The sequence below is a fragment of the Triticum aestivum genome, chromosome 1B, assembly GCF_018294505.1.
Source record: "Triticum aestivum cultivar Chinese Spring chromosome 1B, IWGSC CS RefSeq v2.1, whole genome shotgun sequence".
NCBI lineage: Eukaryota > Viridiplantae > Streptophyta > Magnoliopsida > Poales > Poaceae > Triticum > Triticum aestivum.
The window spans coordinates 465,960,910-465,976,562 of NC_057795.1; positions in this window are offsets into that span (position 1 = coordinate 465,960,910).

The following is a 15,653-nucleotide window of genomic DNA, read 5'->3' on the forward strand; positions in this document are numbered from 1 at the left end:
ATTCTAGCAAGTTCTAATAAAATAGGCTTCTCCAAAAAGGTGTGTACAGCAAGTATGATTGTGTTAAACTAAAAAGCAAAGACTAATATAATACACGATGCTCCAAGCAAAACACATATCATGTGGCGAATAAAAATATAGCTCCAAGTAAAGTTACCAATGAACGAAGACGAAAGAGGGGATGCCTTCTCGGGGCATCCCCAAGCTTAGGATTTTGGCTATTCTTGAATATCTTGGGGTGCCTTGGGCATCCCCAAGCTTAGCCTCTTGCCACCCTTTATTCCATAGTCCATAAAAGCTTTACCCAAAACTTGAAAACTTCACAACACAAAACTCAACAGGAAATCTTATAAGCTTCGTTAGTGAAAGAAAACAAAACCACCACATAAGGTACTGTAATGAACTCATTATTTATTTATTTTGGTGTTAAACCTACTGTATTCCAACTTCCTTATGGTTTATAAACTAATTTAATAGCCATAGATGCATTGAAATAAGCAAACAACACACGAAAAACAGAATCTGTCAAAAACAGAACAGTCTGTAGCAATCTGTAACTAAAGCAAACTTCTAGAACTCTAAAAATCCTACCAAAATAGGAAGTACTGGAAAAGTTGTTTATTGATCATCAGCAAAAAGAATCAATGCAAAAGTACATTTCTGTGATTTATTGAATTTTTTCTCGTGAGCGCAAAGTTTCTGATTTTCAGCAGAATCAAATCAACTATCATCATAGTTTATCCTATAGGTTCTACTTGGCACAAACACTAAATAAAACATGAAAACACATCTAAACAGAGAGTAGATGCAAAATTTATTACTAAACAGGAACAAAAACAAATAACATAAAGAAAATTGGGTTGCCTCCCAACTAGCGCTATCGTTTAACGCACCTAGCTAGGCATAAAAAGCGAAGATAGATCTAAGTAGTGCCATCTTTGGCACTAAATTCATAAGTAGCACACATGATAGATTCATAAGGTAATTTGACTTTCCTTCTTGGAAAGTGCTCCATGCATTTCTTTAAGGGAAATTGGAATCTAATGTTCCCTTCCTTCATATCAATAATCGCACCAATCGTTCTAAGGAAAGGTCTACCAAGAATAATAGGGCAAGAAAGATTGCAATCTATATCAAGAACGATAAAATCTACGGGCACCAAATTTCTATTTGCAACAATAAGAACATCATTGATCCTTCCCATAGGCTTTTTAATTGTGGAATCCGCAAGGTGCAAATTTAAAGAGCAATCTTCAAGATCATGGAAACCTAGAATGACACATAAAGTTTTCGGAATCGTGGAAACACTAGCACCCAAATCACACAAAGCAAAACACTCATAATATTTAATTCTAATCTTTATGGTAGGTTCCCACTCATCATTAAGTTTTCTAGGTATAGAAACTTCCAAATTAAGTTTTTCATCATAAGATTGCATCAAGGCATCAACAATATGTTTGGTAAAAGCTTTGTATTGACTATAAGCATGAGGAGAATTAACAACAGATTGCAACAAGGAAATACAACATTTTAAAGAGAAATCATCATAGTCCAATTCCTTGAAATCCGAGATAGTGGGTTCAACATTATTAGAAGTTGAGGATTCTCCAATCTCACTCTTACCAAATTTAGCATTAAGATCTAAAGACTCCGAATTCTTGGGACGCCTTTTAGGAAAAGTTGATTCATCATCAGTCCCATAATCATCAAAATTCATATTGCAAAACATAGATCTAATCAGAGACGTATTAATAACTTTAAGATCCTCATCATTATTTTCATGGAAACTAGAAGAACACGCTTTTATAAAGCTTTCTTTTTTAGCACGCAATCTAACGGTTCTTTCCTTGCACTCGTCAATGGAAATTCTCATTACTTTGAGAGACTCATTGATATCATGCGTAGGAGGGGAAGATCTAATTTTAAGAGAATCAACTTCAAGCGAAAGTCTATCAACGTTCCTAGCCAAATCATCAACTTTGAGCAATTTTTCTTCAAGCAAAGCATTAAAATTCTGTTGAGAAATCATGAATTCTTTCACACTATTCTCAAAATCAGAGGGCATCTTATTAAAATTACCATAAGAATTATTGTAGGAATTTCCATAATTATTAGAGGAATTACTAGGGAACGGTCTAGCATTAAAATTTCCTCTATAAGCATTGTTTCCAAAACTATTCCTACCAACAAAATTCACATCTATAGATTCATTATTATTCTCAATCAAGGAAGACAAAGGCATATCATTAGGATCAAGAGGAGTATTTTATAGTAGCAACCATCTTCATGAGTTCATCCATCTTTCCACTCAAAACAATGATTTCTTCTATAGCATGCACTTTTTTACTAGAAGATCTTTCGGTGTACCATTGAGAATAATTAGCCATAATATTATCAAGAAGTTTTGTAGCATCTCCTAACGTGATTTCCATAAGCGTGCCTCCCGCGGCCGAATCTAAGAGATTTCTAGAAGCAAAGTTCAAACCGGCATAAAATTTTTGTATGATCATCCATAAATTCAAACCATGAGTAGGGCAATTGTGAAGCATCAATTTCATTTTTTCCCAAGATTGGGCAACATGCTCATGATGAAGTTGTTTAAAATTCATGATATCGTTCCTAAGAGTGATAATCTTAGCGGGAGGGAAATACTTAGAGATAAAAGCATCTTTGCACTTGTTCCAAAAATCAATACTATTTTTAGGCAAAGACGAAAACCAAATTTTAGCACGATCTCTAAGTGAAAACGGAAATAACTTCAATTTGACAATATTGTTATCCGTATCTTTCTTCTTTTGCATATCACACAAATCAACAAAATTGTTTAGATGAGTAGAGGCATCTTCACTAGGAAGGCCGGCGAATTGATCTTTCATAACAAGATTCAGCTAAGCAGCATTGATTTCACAAGACTCAACATCATTAAGAGGAGCAATTGGAGTACTAAGGAAATCATTATTATTGGTATTCGAGAAATCACACAATTTGGTATTATCTTGCGCCATGGCAACAAGTAATCCAACACACAAGCAGACAGAAAAACGGCAAGCAAAAAGAGAGGAGGAGATTGGGAAAGAGAGGGCGAATAAAACGGCAAGGGTGAAGTGGGGGAGAGGAAAACGAGAGGCAAATGGCGAATAATGTAAATGCGAGGGAGATGGGTACTTGGTATGTCTTGACTTGAGCGAAGACCTCCCCGGCAACGGCGCCAGAAATCCTTCTTGCTATGTCTTGAACTAGCGTTCGTTTTCCCCGAAGAGGAGAGGGTGATGCAGCAAGTGTAGCGGAAGTATTTCCCTCAGTTTTGAGAAGCAAGGTATCAATCCAGTAGGAGGCTCCTCAAAAGTCCCACGCACCTACACAAACAAACTGAGAACTCGCAACCAACGCAATAAAGGGGTTGTCAATCCCTTCACGGCCACTTGCGAAAGTGAGATCTGATAGAGATAGGATGATAAGATAAATATATTTTTGGTATTTTATAATATAGATGCAAAAAGTAAAGATGCAAATAAAATTAGATTGAAAGCAAATATGATAAGAGATAGACCCGGGGGCCATAGGTTTCACTAGAGGCTTCTCTCAAGATAGCATAAGTATTACGGTGGGTGAACAAATTACTGTCGAGCAATTGATAGAAAAGCGCATAGTTATGAGATTATCTAGGCATGATCATGTATATAGGCATCACGTCCATAACAAGTAGACCGACTCCTGCCTACATCTACTACTATTACTCCACACATCGACCGACTCCTGCCTGCATCTAGAGTATTAAGTTCATAAGAATAGAGTAATGCATTAAGCAAGATGACATGATGTAGAGGGATAAACTCAAGCAATATGATATAAACCCCATCTTGTTATCCTCGATGTCAATAATACAATACATGTCTTGCAACCCTTTCTGTCACTGGGTAAGAACACCGCAAGATTGAACCCAAAGCTAAACACTTCTCCCATGGCAAGAAAGATCAATCTAGTAGGCCAAACCCAACTGATAATTTGAAGAGACTTGCAAAGATAACTCAATCATATATAAAAGAATTCAGAGAAGATTCAATTATTATCCATAGATAAATCTGATCATAAACCCACAATTCATTGGATCTCGACAAACACACCGCAAAAAGAGATTACATCGAATAGATCTCCATGAGAGAGGGGAGAACATTGTATTGAGATCCAAAAAGAGAGAAGAAGCCATCTAGATAATAACTATGGACCCGTAGGTCTATGGTAAACTACTCACAACTCATTGGAGGGGCAAGGATGTTGATGTACAAGCCCTCCATGGTCGATTCCCCCTCCGGCAGAATGCCGGCGAAGGCTCCAAGATGGGATCTCGCGGATACAGAAGGTTACGGCGGTGGAAATTGTGTTTCGTGGTGCTCCTATATGTTTTCGGGGTACGTAGGTATATATAGGAGGAAGAAGTACGTCGGTGGCCGCCCGAGGGGCCCACAAGGCAGGGGGGCGCACCCTACAAGGGGGGCGCGGCCTCCTATCTCGTGGCTTCCTCGACAGCTTCTTGACTTGCACTCCAAGCTCTCCGGATCACGTTCGTTCCAAAAATCACGCTCCCGAAGGTTTCATTCCGTTTGGACTCCATTTGATATTCCTTTTCTTTGAAATACTGAAATAGGCAAACAAAACAACAATACGTGCTGGGCCTGCGGTTAGTAGGTTAGTCCCAAAAATGATATAAATGTGTAGAATAAAGCCCATAAACATCCAAAAGGGGTAATATAATAGCATGGAACAATAAAAAATTATAGATACATTGGACACGTATCATAATGATGTACTGTCTCTTGTGGCTCTTGTCTGATATGCAGAATATTGAATAAATCTGGGTGGGTTGGTGGTTTTGAATCCGAATCCTGACCCGATCTGAGACCCAGGGGCAAAGAAGTTCCCGAGCTTAATGGCTCGGGCTCTGGAATGCTGCCCAATTTGTTCGAACCATCGCCCGATCCTAAGTTCGGGGTTTGGGTCATGTCCTCCCGCGAGCGGGTGTCCGGCTCAGAGAGCTCGGAAATCCGGACACAGTTCGTCCTCAAAATAGAGGGAGAATTCATATGATGCTCCTCCACTACCGCGATCTCATGGGTGACCGGCGTAGAATAAATCTCCATTTGGTCGGGTTTAAGACCGATCCGGTCATAGTCCGTAGCGACGCCCAGGGCGGCGATGCGATCCAAGAGCTCATTAAGGGAAGAGAGCTCCATTGGATCCATCTGTTCGGCGAATTCCGAACTGACGTGGAGGCTGTTTTTGATGACCTAACAAGTCATCGTCGGCGCGACAGCCGATCGGGCGGTCATTGAGGGAGTCCTAGATAAGGGGGTATCTGGACAACCGGACTATATGCTTTGGCAGAACTGTTGGACCATGAAGATACAAGATTGAAGACTTTATCATGTGTCTGGATGGGACTCTCCTTGGCGTGGAAGGCAAGCTTGGCGATTTGCATGTAGATCTCCTTCTCTGTAAACTGACTCTGTGTAACCCTAGCCCCCTCCGGTGTCTATATAAACCGGAGGGTTTAGTCCGTAGGACAGAACAACAATCATACCATAGGCTAGCCTCTAGGGTTTAGCCTCTCTGATCTCATGGTAGATCAACTCTTGTAATACTCATATCATCAAGATCAATCAAGCAGGAAGTAGGGTATTACCTCCATCGAGAGGGCCCGAACCTGGGTAAACATCGTGTCCCAAGTCTCCTGTTACCATTAGCCTTAGACGCACAGTTCGGGACCCCCTACCCGAGATCCGCCGGTTTTGACACCGACATTGGTGCTTTCATTGAGAGTTCCTCTATGTCGTCGTTGTAAGGCTCGATGGCTTCGCCAACCTTCAACAACTCCGTTCAGGGTGAGACTTTTTTCCCAGGACAAATCTTCATGTTCGGCGGCTTTGCACTGCGGGCTAACTCGCTTGGCCGTCTGGAGCAGATCGATAGCTATGCCCCTGGCCATCATGTCGAGTTTAGAAACCTAAACTACACTGCCGACATCCACGGAGACTTGATCTTCTACGGGCTCGAGCCCGTGTCAGGAGCGCCGAACGATCACCACACACATGACTTAGATCTGCCGTCGTGCAGCATTCAGAACATCGCGCCTGCTGCGACTCGGACTTTGGTCCGGAGCAAATTTTGCCTCCCAAGGATGGGTGGATGGACCCCGCCCTGGAGGCCGTACACTCATCAGCGTTAGGGCCGAACACAGACTCCCCTCCCAGGGAAATCTGTATCTCCGGACACCCGGACCTGTGTCCGGGCATGGGCTTCGAGCCGCGCGCATCCAGACCCATCGAGTCCGATTGGGCTGCAATAATGGAATTCACCACCGCGGATATCTTCCAGCACTCCCCCTTCGGTGATGTGCTGAATTTGTTAAAATCTCTCTCTTTATCAGGAGACTCTTGGCCGGACTATATCCGGCCCGTGTCGGATACGAAGGACGAAGAAAATTGTGACCCACCCACCACGCACTTTGTAGCCACTGCCGATGACCTAACAGACATGCTTGACTTCGAATCTGATAACATCAACGGTATGGACGTTGATGCATGGGACGATCTGGAACCGCCGCCCACGGGGCGCTGGACAACCACTTCATCATATGACATCTATATGGTGAACACGCCTAAAGAAGAAAATGGTGACAAAAAGGACACAACAGAGGATAAACCCCCTGGACAAAAGCAAAAACGACGGCGCAGACGCCGCTCTAAGTCCAGTCACAATAAAAATAGCGATAAAAACACAAAACAGGATGGCACTCCGGTTGACTCCGAAGGCAATAATGACCATAGGGACCCAGCGATGGAGCAGGATAAGCCAGGTCACGCTGAACATAGCCCGGAGCAGACGCCCGATCACAGCGATCCAGAGGGCCGAACTCATCATACTACCTCCAAAGAGGAGGATAGTCCGGCTGACAATGCATTCATCATCCCGGCAAAACGTTTGGAACAAGATAACCTCCGCAGAAAACTCCTGGCCACAGCGAGAAGCCTGAAGAAGCAGAAGCAAAGGCTTAAAACCGCGCAGGATACGCTCAACTGAAGATGGAATAAGGTGCTGGACACCGAAGGAAAATGTGGTGACGATCGCCACACAAAGAGCTACCCAAAGCGCAAACTGCTACCCGAATTTGACGATGAAGCCGCAGCGCCCGTTCCGCCAAAAAACAATACGGCCACTCAGCCGGACCAACCACCTCATGGCCGCGGTAGAGCAGCCACCGATACCGCACACGATTTACAAGAGCTCCTAGACAAAAAGGCCAGTGCGGCCAGATCCATCTATGGGTCTAGAGGACGTCCTCCAACGCGGGATTATGGTCACCACAACGATCATACTGATCGAATACCAGTCCAGAATCAACACCGAAAGCAACAACAGCCGACAGCATGCCGCGACATAGCCAGATACAAAGGGGCTGCACACCCCCTGTGCTTCACCTATGAGGTGCTAGATCATGAATTTCCACAGGGATTCAAACCCGTGAATATAGAGCCATACGAAGGAACGATGGACCCTGGGGTCTGGATTGAAGATTTTATCCTTCACATACGCATGGCTCATGGGGATGACCTCCACGCCATCAAATACCTTCCCCTCAAGTTAAAAGGACCAGCTCGTCACTGGCTGAAAAGCCTACCCGAAAACTCAATTGGAAGTTGGGAGGAACTTGAGGATGCTTTCAGGGCCAACTTTCAAGGAACCTATGTCCGACCTCCGGATGCAGACGATTTAAGTCAGATAATACAATAGCCCGGAGAGTCAGCTCGCAAGCTCTGGAACCGATTCCTCACTAAAAAGAATCAAATTGTCGACTGTCCGGACGCCGAAGCCTTAGCAGCCTTCAAACACAGTATCCAAGACGAGTGGCTTGCCAGACACCTCGGCCAAGAAAAGCCAAGGATGATGGCAGCCTTAGCAAGCCTTATGACCCGATTTTGTGCAGGCGAAGACAGCTGGTTGGCCCGTAGAGGCACCAGTGACCCGGGCACATCTGAAATTCGAGATGGCAATGGGAAGCCACAGTGCACTAAGCACAAACGTCGGAATAACGATAGTTCGGACAACACGGCGATTAACGCCGGATTCAGGGGCTCTCGAGATGATCAAGGAAAGAAACCACTTAAGGGCAGTAAAGAGGGACCATCCGGCCTGAATAAAGTCCTGGACAGATTGTGCCAAATCCATGGCACTTACGACAAACATGCAAATCATACCCATAGAGAATGTTGGGTCTTCAAGCAGGCCGGCAAGTTAAACTCCGAACACAAGGGAAGTGAAACACCAAGCAAAGACGAGGATGAACCTCGCCAATCGAACACCGGGGGCCAGAAAAAATTCCCACCAGAAGTCAAAACGGTAAACATGGTACACGCAACTGACACAGAGTTCGTCGCCCCCAAATTCAATCCCTGGGTGGCCTGCCCGATCACTTTTGATGACAGGGACTACCCGGCCAGTATCCAGCATGGAGGATCGGCTGCCTTGGTGCTCGACCCAATAATTGATGGATACCATCTCACTAGCGTCCTAATGGATGGCGGTAGTGGTCTTAATCTGATATATCAAGACACCATCCGCAAATGGGGATAGACCCATCCAGAATAAACCAAAATAGTGCCACCTTCAATGGAGTGATTCCAGGCATTGTGGCCCACTGCTGGGGCTCCCTCGTATTAGAAGTGACATTCGGTTCTCCCGACAACTTCAGAAGTGAGGAACTACTCTTCAACATCACTCCCTTCAGCAGCGATTATCATGCATTACTCGGAAGAATGGCATTCGCTTGCTTTAACGCAATACCGAACTACGCCTGCCTTAAACTTAAGATGCTCGGTCCACACGGTGTCATAACGGTTAGAGGAAACACAGAGCAGTATGCGGCAGCTTCCACTGCCGGACTCTAGGCGGCCTCTCCCACTAGAACACATGACCGGTCGTCAAGACCACGGACACGTCTAGACGAGTCTAGTACACCATTTTTCACAATAGCTCGGATAAACCTCAGCTAGGTGATGTACATGTGTCCCCATAAATAATACGAGGGGCTGCAAACATGTAATGAAGCCCATAGTTCGGCTTGCCTCATTAATAGGCAAATATCTCGTATCTCTAACATCCATCGAGAATAACTAACTTTTCGCACGCTTACTCTTTTACGTGAGTTTTCGTTTTTACATACACTATCCGTGCAACACCCTTCCAGGATACAGCACAATAGAGACAAAGGCGCAGACGTGCAGCAGGGCCCCACTCAAAGGTTTCTCTTTAGATTAAGCCCCTGTGTAAACCTTCTTTACTGTCTTTTGTTGCTTGACATCCCATGGGTATTTCATACACCCAAAGGGACACTAGCGTTATAGGCTTTTCGCCACGACAGATCAATGCACGTACCTAGAATTACAGGGTCAAGGGCGTTACTCAGCCCGGTATATATTATAAAGTCCGAATACCTTCGTGAGTGTTCGGCGTCATGAGTTTGGCCTTATATGCATCAGCTCTGAATCATGTCTTTGGTCAAATGTTGAGTTTGCCCGGCTCCTGGGTTTGCTGCCTTACGTTCCGTTCTATCGGCTAAGGCGGCCAAAGGAGAACTACTGCGATTGTGCCCTGGTTCTTCCGGATGAGCACCTTAGTAGAGAAAGCTGAAAACTGACTGTCATGATACAACGAGAGACTGGTCAACCACTTGAGGACTCATCAGAATCTATAGGATTCGTCCGCATAAACGAAGGACCGGTTTTCCGGTCAAGTACGCGCACTGTATCCGGATGCACTCGGAAGTACCAGGGGATACATAGTAGCCCCACGAACACCTTTTCAACTCCCATGGCTAAGTGAAAGTGTTACAGCTATATAGTCCGGTTGCCTGGTTCGATGTGCGATCACCTCTTTAATGGACCAAGACGTTGGATCAAGTGTGTTTACGCCTATTTTCTCAAACACCCCCGCATTCTATGCGTGGGGGCTAAAGCCAACGACTGCTAACTTTCACGTTATATGCATACATAAACAGCCGCACAGGAGACATTATAATACTTTCAGGCAAAAGTATAAAAAACAGCCTCTATAATTAAACACATAATTGTTTACAATTGATAGATTCGTCACTAGAACATGACATTCTTCGAGCACTGAGCCTCTATTCTACGGGCACCTTCTATGACTTGCTCAAAATAGTGCTCGGCTGGGTCTTGGCTTCCTGCCAGACCTTGGGTTGCAATGCAGGTGGCCTCCATATCCGCCCAATATGTCTTCACACGGGAAAGGGCCATCCGCACACCCTCTATGCATGCTGACCTCTTCTCGGCATCTATTCGCGCTCTGGCGCCAAATAATTGTTGCACCAAACCGACGAAGCTGTCCGGTTTCGGCCCCTTCGGCCATAGATGGTCTATTACAGACCTCATTACAAGGTCGGACAGCCTATGGAGCTCGGCTATAGCGGCCATCTTCTCACTCAAGGGTAATGAGCATGCTGGGGCATTAAATTGCGACCAAAACAGTCTTTCTATTTTGTTATCTTTATGGTCCTTGAACAACTTGGTCGCATCAGCCGCACTCTTCGCCAAGTCCGCATACTCATCTGCAGCACTCCATAGCTTATCCAACGGAGCATATTTTGAATCTACAAACTTCATCCGCAACAAATAAGGATTTCCAGCCGCGATTTCTCCGCCTTGTCGAAGTTCCTCCCACGCGTCTCTAATTTCAGAGCGCGTCTCCTTAGCCGAATCCAGTGCCTTCTTTAGGTCAGCCGCCTTTGCCTGATTCTCCTTCTCGAGAAGCTCATACCGGCCGGCGGCGTCCCTCAGCTCCACAGCCATCTCGGCTATCTTTTCTTCGCTTCGGAGATGAGCAGCCTGTTCGGCTTTCAAGTCCTCGGCTGCCTTTAGAGCAGCCGCATTGCTGACCTGGGCTTTTTCCTTGGCTAGGGAAAGCTCCGCCCTCAGGGCCTCAATGGCAGCAGCTCCGCCTGCAGCCACATCACATCATATTAATATTACAACCTCCTTACAATTTCCTAAAGGAAATAAGGAAAACAAGCACATACTCCGTGACTCGTCAATCCGCTTATTTATAAGCGTGACGTCAATATCCACCACATCAATTTGTTGCTTTAGTTCGGCAAGTTCAGTATTCCGGTCTATCGCCGGACCCTTAGCAACCTGCACATCAATACAAGTGTGATGATTACCTGGGATTGTGATCCTCCGTTTGCCACCATCGGCTAGCAACCACAGTCTCACGGGCTACTATCTATACAGAGCACATCTATCGCGTGTGGTGCAACCAAAAAATTGCATATTTCGTTACTTACCTCAAAGCCTTTGAGCAAGCTCCGAAAAGCTTCATTTAACCCGCTTGTAGCAGAGGAAATTTTCTCCACAACCGTACCCATTAGTGTACAGTGATCCTCCGAGAGAGCAGCTGACTCCAGGAGGCCTGTTAGTATGTTCGGCCGGACACCGGACTCTTCCGGACCCTTTTAATTGTCTGCCACATGATCCGAACGAGCTGGGCTCGGGGCGGCCGAAGTGTTAGCTTCTGGCCCCATTGGATCTGGACTCCTCCGTGACGATACCTCAGGGTCGCCTGCCCCACAGGGCGGAGAGGTAGGTGGGGTTTCACTCTCCATCATCTCCGGAAGAAGATCCCCCGAGGACGAACCCTGTTGAGATGAACTGCTAGCCGGACTACAAAAAATAGGTCATGGTTATTACTCCCAGAGGAAAAATCAATAAGCTTCTTGTTTATTAAACTTACAGCTCGGTGGAGGGCTGGCCCGTTAGCGGGCACTATGCGTTAAGGACGCCCTTCGGGGCAGGGCCCTTTGGTGAAGTTTTTCCCCCTTGTTTAGGCGCCCCCGTTTCCAAGTCTTCGGAAGCGGCCCTCTTCTTCCCGCGGGGGAGGAAACCTCAGAATCACATCCCCGATTCTCCTCCTCCGTGGAGACATTAATTCCCCCGGTTTGGATGCACAATGCGTGGGTCTCACCCTTGGCTTTTCCGCTCGTCCCTTTGCCTTTCTCCGACGGCACTTGTCTCAGCGCCCGCTCAAGCATCCTGGCTATTGCCGGACCAGGCGGGCCTTCGGGAAGCGTGGCCGGACACCTGATCCTCTCTGCCTTGCTAAGCCAATCCTGGTCGCGGACAGTATTCAGAACAATGCTATGACAAATATAAGCAAAGAGTTCGGTTATAGGCCGGGTTACTTACTTGGGTATCTGGGCGATTGCAACTCAGGCCCGCATCCTCGATGGTGTCTGGACACTTTATTCGTGGTCCAAAGAACAACTTATATATTCCTTCGGGTGTCATGCCGAGGAAGTGTTGAATAGTTCGCGGACCTTTTGGATTGAACTCCCACATCTGGAGAGGTCGACGTTTGCACGGCAGGGCCCGCCAAACTAGCATTACCTGGATTATTTTGATAAGACTAATGTCCCTCTCGAGAAGCTCCCGAATGCGGCTCTGCAACGTCGGTACATCGTTTGTAGGCCCCCAGTCCAGTCCCACGTTGGCCCAAGATGCCAGTTGAGGCAGAGGGCCCGAGCGGAAGGCAGGGGCGGCCGCCCACTTTGAGCCTCGGGGAGCTGTGACATAGAACCACCTTCGTTGCCATAGATCGGATACCTCCGGGAAGGAGCCTTCGGGCCATGGTACATCGGCGTTCCTGCTTATTATGGCGCCTCCACACTCTGTGTGTCGCCCCTCAATCATTTTCGGCTTCACATTGAAAGTCTTGAGCCATAGGCCGAAGTGGGGGGTGATGTGGACGAAAGCTTCGCACACGACGATAAACGACGAGATGTGGAGGATGGAATCCGGTGCTAGATCGTGGAAATCTAGCCCATAGTATAACATGAGCCCCCTCACAAAGGGATCAAGAGTAAATCCCAATCCCGGGAGGAAGTGGGAAACAAATACGACACTCTCGTTGGGTTCGGGAGTGGGGATGACCTGCTCAGGGGCAGGAAGCCTGTGCTTAACATCGACAGTAAAATACCCGGCCTCCCTGAGCTTCGCAATATCCTCGTCTGTGAAAGAGGAGGCCATCCACTGGCCTTGATGGTCGGATCCGGACATGATCAAAGATCCGAGGCGCTTAAGCTTGAGCTTTGGGTGTTGGAACTCGAGGTGCAAGAAGGCGCAAGTGTGGAGATAGAGGGATAGTCCTCGACCCCTCTATAAAGGGGGAAGAATATCAAGCGTCCCCAGCTAACCGTTTGGGACTTGCCTAAAAACACGGAGTCATGCCAACAGGCACGGTTGGATTACCCATACCCGTATTGATGAGGATCCCGTAATAAGAGGGACACGATCTCTGCTTCGACAAGACGTGCCAATGGAACCGCCTCATAATGTGTGCAGTAGCTGGTTGTAATAAAAATAGTTCGAATAAGAGCCGGTCCGTCGTGTGATGTCATGTTTCAAAGAGTTGTCAGCAGATTAGATTCGTGGATTATTATTCTCTCTATGATGTTATATGGAATTTATCTTGCAGAGCCGGACACGTTCCTTGTGTTTGGAATTTATCTTGGAGTATTTGGAGATGGAACCCGCCTCGCAATGCCGAAGACAATCTATGCGCCGGACTCATCGTCATTGAAGCCTGGTTCAGGGGCTGCTGAGGGAGTCCTGGATAAGGGGGTATCCGGACAGCCGGACTATATGCTTTGGCCGGACTGTTGGACCATGAAGATACAAGATTGAAGACTTCGTCCCGTGTCCGGATGGGACTCTCCTTGGCGTGGAAGGCAAGCTTGGTGATTTGGATGTAGATCTCCTTCTCTGTAAACCGACTCTGTGTAACCCTAGCCCCCTCCGGTGTCTATATAAACCGGAGGGTTTAGTCCGTAGGACAGAACAACAATCATACCATAGGCTAGCCTCTAGGGTTTAGCCTCTCTGATCTCGTGGTAGATCAACTCTTGTAATACTCATATCATCAAGATCAATCAAGCAGGAAGTAGGGTATTACCTCCATCGAGAGGGCCCGAACCTGGGTAAACATCGTGTCCCCAGTCTCCTGTTACCATTAGCCTTAGACGCATAGTTCGGGACCCCCTGTTGGAAATATGCCCTAGAGGCAATAATAAAATGATTATTATTATATTTCCTTGTTCATGATAATTGTCTATTATTCATGCTATAATTGTGTTATCCGGAAATCGTAATACATGTGTGAATACATAGATCACAACATGTCCCTAGTGAGCCTCTAGTTGACTAGCTCGGTGATCAACAGATATTCATGGTTTCCTGACTATGGACATTGGATGTCATTGATAACGAGATCACATCATTAGGAGAATGATGTGATGGACAAGACCCAATCCTAAGCATAGCACAAGATCGTGTAGTTTGTTTGCTAAAGCTTTTCCAATGTCAAGTATCATTTCCTTAGACCATGAGATCCTGTAACTCCCGGATACCGTAGGAGTGCTTTCAGTGTACCAAACGTCACAACGTAACTGGGTGGCCATAAAGGTATACTATAGGTATCTCTGAAAGTGTCTGTTGGGTTGACATGGATCGAGACTGGGATTTGTCACTCCGTATGACGGAGAGGTATCTCTGGGCCCACTCGGTAATGCATCATCATAATGAGCTCAATGTGACCAAGTGGTTGGTCACGGGATCATGCATTACGGTATGAATTAAGTGACTTGCCGGTAACGAGATTGAATGAGGTATTGGGATACCGAGATCGAATCTCGGGCAAGTAATGTAACGATTGACAAAGGGAATTGTATACGGGATTACTTGATTCCTCGACATCGTGGTCCATTCGATGAGATCATCATGGAACATGTGGGAGCCAACATGGGTATCCAGATCCCACTGTTGGTTATTGGCCAGAGAGATGTCTCGGTCATGTCTACGTCATTCCCAAACCCGTAGGGTCTACACACTTAAGGTTCGATGACGCTAGGGTTGTAGAGATATTAGTATGTGGTAACCCGAAAGTTGTTCGGAGTCCCTAATGGGATCCCGGACGTTACGAGGAGTTCCGGAATGGTATGGAGGTGAAGATTTGTATATAGGAAGTCCAGTTTCGGCCACCGGGAAAGTTTCGGGGCTCACCGGTATTGTATCGGGACCACCGGAAGGGTCCCGGGGGTCCACCGGGTGGGGCCACCTATCCCGGAGGGCCCCATGGGCTGAAGTGGGAAGGGAACCAGCCCCTAGTGGGCTGGTGCGCCCCCCTTGGGTCTCCCCCTATGCCTAGGGTTGGGAACCCTAGGGGTGGGGGGCGCCCCACTTGACTTGGGGGGCAAGTCCCCCCCTTGCCCCCCCTTGAGATTGGATCTCTAGGGGGCCGACGTACCCCCTAGGGCCCCTATATAAAGACGGGGGAGGGAGGGCTGCGCACCCTAGTCCCTGGCGCCTCCATCTCCCCTCGTAACACCTCTCCCTCTCGCTGAGCTTGGCGAAGCCCTGCTGAGGGAGTCCTGGATTAGGGGGTGTCCGGATGGCCGGACTAAGACCTTTGGCCGGACTCCCGGACTATGAAGATACAAGATTGAAGCCTCTGTCCCGTGTCCGGATGGGACTTTCCTTGGTGTGGAAGGCAAGCTTGGCGATACGATATGAAGATCTCCTCCCATTGTA